Source organism: Pituophis catenifer, unplaced genomic scaffold, assembly GCF_029215685.1.
Source record: "Pituophis catenifer annectens isolate HBS135680 unplaced genomic scaffold, rPitCat1.0.hap2 SCAF_1, whole genome shotgun sequence".
NCBI lineage: Eukaryota > Metazoa > Chordata > Lepidosauria > Squamata > Colubridae > Pituophis > Pituophis catenifer.
The window spans coordinates 243,434,377-243,437,889 of NW_027256881.1; the positions used below are offsets into that span (position 1 = coordinate 243,434,377).

The following is a 3,513-nucleotide window of genomic DNA, read 5'->3' on the forward strand; positions in this document are numbered from 1 at the left end:
TTACCTGCCGGGCGAAGTCAGGTCTGTCCGTGACCTCGCTCGAACCCCACCGACTCCGGGTCCTCGGCGAAGGTCCTGCCGTCTTGCTTTTTTTTTTTTTTTTTTTAAATTCCTTTTGCCGAAGTTCTCCCGTTTCGGAAAGAAGGGACTTTCCCTCTAATTTGCGCCCGTTCGCCAAACGGAGACCACGTCCGGAGTCCCACTTTCACTCTCCGCGGAGTTCTCCGAAGTACCTGAACTTGGAGTAGCGCTTGCCTGGCGCTGCCTGGTACAGCTTCGCGCTTCTCCTTCCACAGCGCCAGCTTCCGGGATTCAAGCCTTGAGGGACCGTTTTCCCTTTCCAGCCGGAGAGGAAGAGGGCGGTGGCAAAAGCCTCTTGTTCTCTCCGCGCTCCCTAAGCCAGCCAGCCAGCCAGCCCAGCCCGGCGCGGCTCACACACACCAACCCATGCCGACCACTGCAGCCGCGCAACCTGCTTTCCCTTTTGCTCCCCCGCCCCGCCCTAACTTCATGCAAATCGAGCTCGTGACGCGACGCTACGACTGGCCAATGGGAGTTGCGTCCGGCTACCCGGCAGTCGCGCCCTCCGCCGGTCCGGCCAATCCGAAAGATCCTCTCCGTGCCCGAGGGCCGGGCAACTCCCTCCTTCCTTTCCCTGTGAGTTACAGCGCGGGGTGCGGCGCGTTCGTTTCTGCACGTCCTTACTTTAGGGAGGAACCAACTGTACTTGCCCGGGCTTCAGTACCGCGCTCCCACACCTCCCTTCCCCTCAATGGTTGCCGCCAGCCAACCTCTTTTTTTCATTGGGGACAAGCTTTCACGCCAGGGTGAGTCTCAGGACTCCGTACGTTGCTTTTGACGCGCGTGCTTCGGCTCGCCGCCTTCTCTTCCCCTTTTTCGGGGTGGGTGGGGGGGGGAGGATGCTAAATGGTACAGCCCGGCTTGGGCTTTGCCATGAGGACAGTGTCAGTGTGCACGTAGCAAGCGCAGAAGCAGCAGAAGGACGGGTCCCAAGCGGCGCGCGGTGCCGACGGGGCGGGCGCGCGCGCGCCTCTGGATGTTCCCCGGACGGCCGCCGAGGCAGCTGCTGTTTGCAGCTGGCGCGCGCTGTCCTCAAAGGCTCTTTGAGCTCCGGCGCCGAACCTTCCATGGCCCCGTTCTAAGGAAGGGGAAGAAGTAAAAGGAATCCCGCCCCGCTCTTTTTACCTCATTTGCTTTTTTTTTTCTTCTTTTTTTAAGGATGCGCGTGCGCGAGCGTGTGTGCGTGCAAAAAGCTCAAGGGACTTAGTTATCTTTAGTACTGGAACAGGACATTCAAGACGCTGCAAATCTTGCATGCTGCCTGGGATGGTGCACTTACTTCATGGGCACCCCACCTGAGTCTCCTACTTTACACGTTGGCGTCCCTTGTAGCTCCGAACAAAATCTTAGCTGGCCTTTATAAACCAATAACGCAGAGAAGATGCATTTAAGAACCCTGAAGAAAAGTGATCCACCAAGCAAATCCTTCTGGAACGCTTTTACTTCTGTAGGAAGCCGCAGATTAAAATATTGTTTATTCTTAATATTAAAAAGAGGCAGGATAGAGTATGTCTCCTAAAGGAGAAGAGAAGAAAAATCTTAACTAAGGCAGAAAGCAGCCCCAGTTTTCCTGCCATAGGAAAATAGCCTCAAGCAGAAACTTAAGTGGCTGGTCTTTAGGAACCGAGATTTTGTATCCATTCAGCCAATTTATTCATGAGACTCCAAATAAGCAACACAATTAGGCATGACAAAGCTGACAAGATTAGCTCAGACAAACACCTGGGATTTGTATTTCCCCTTTTGCCTGTAGAGCCAACAATGACCCCTACATGACCCCCCTAGAAATCTGGCAACAGCCATTAAAATATTAAAGGACACATTTTTACATAAGAACAGGCATCTCAATCACAAAGCCCCAAAGAATGTATAAAAAACTACTTACTCTCAACTCCTATTTTATCAGCCACCCCACAATCATTCTGCTATCAACTAGTTTCTGGCTACCAAATAAACAGAGACTTCCTTTTCTTCAGCCTGCCTCCATTTCATTTCCAGCATCGTTCTCCCGGCTTGGAACCGGACTGGATTTTTCTTCCAACAATTTAGTACACCAGATGGGATTCCAAGCTAACCTGACCAACGGATCTGGCTCGGATAAACCTCCACCTTGATGGCAGCAGACCCCTTGTGTCTGTGGGTTCCCCGGACCTTGCCCCTTTGGAGCAAGGGTAGTAAAGGGCTGCGTGGAAAGGAGGTGAGTACCTCTAAATTTTAACTTTTAAAGCCCAGGAGAGCAAGGGAACTGTGTGTATGCCTGTGTGTGAGTGAGAGGACCCTTCTCCCAGTCACAGCTGGATCCTGCTCCTTCCATGCCTTTCCTAGCCTTCCCCCAGGCTGTTCATCAGTCCCAAAGGACCATGATTGACAAGAGTCTGGAAAGCAAGGGGGTTTGGCTGGAGTGCAGGACCTTCTGTTAGGGAAAAGGGAGAGGCTGTGTGAAAATGGAACGGAAAAGGTGCACATACTACTGCAGGGAAGCAGAGGTGGTCCAAGAACCTTTTTTGGTCTGAAAACTGCTGGCAGGCTGTTCCCTAGGAAGGAGGGACCGTACTCTGAGAAGGGAACCAGAGTCCTCCAAGACCCTTTGTTGTTGTTTTGGTCTGAAAACCAACACAGGTGGGACAGGAAGCTTGTAAAGAAGCTTGGCTGCAAGGGAGACCTGGCAGAGCCAATTGCATCTCTACATCGGTTATAGAGAAACATGAGAAGTTCCTGCTCAACGGTCTTGCCAGGATCCCCACTAGGAGACTTGCTCGACGCTTGGGATGAGAGGCGATGGCTGGTATGAGGAAGATATGAGCAAGGAAATTATGCAAGAGATGGACTTTGTTCAGGGACGCTTGAAAACCAATTTGGCTAAATAAAGATACTTAAAAGAAAAGAAAAATATAGTAACATTTTGATTTTTCTTCCCGTCTAGATTTTTGTGTTTCCTAATTTAAATAAACTAAGATTTATGGTGAGAATGACCAGGGTGTGTAAACTTGAGGGTTCTGTTTTCCCTTTCTTTTCTCTTTCCCTTGTCTTTGTGTGTGTATGGTGTCAAAGTCTTTATGTGCCTTCAGGGTAAATGTAACTATTAAATGTCTCTAATCCCTAGAGACAAGAATTTAAAATTCTGTTAGGAAAAAAATGTTAAAATAAACCATAAAAAGATAAATACCTTCACCCTAGTTTGCCTGGCCAGCAAACTGTGTCCATTTCCCCCCCACACTGTGCCTTTAAAAACCGCCCAAGGTTGTCAGGAGGGAATGTTTTGAGCTCATTTAATTCCATTGGTTAGAGATATTTCCAAAAGAATGTAAAAAGGTGGATAATGAATATAGTAGGAATGTCTGTTTGTCACAGCATGAGTTTGGTGGGAAAAGCATTATAATGGTGGTTTAATCTACCAAACCATTCTTAATTTTATTACATTCCAGAATTTAT

General features: G+C 49.3%; 1 long non-coding RNA gene across 1 annotated transcript; it reads left to right on the plus strand.

Annotated features, from left to right (window-relative positions):
• Nucleotides 1–793: 793 nt before the first annotated feature.
• LOC139327534 (uncharacterized) lies at nucleotides 794–2,897 on the plus strand. The gene is made up of 3 exons (XR_011601668.1): nucleotides 794–827; nucleotides 2,080–2,278; nucleotides 2,701–2,897. It is a non-coding gene; the product is annotated as an uncharacterized lncRNA (long non-coding RNA).
• Nucleotides 2,898–3,513: the final 616 nt, after the last annotated feature.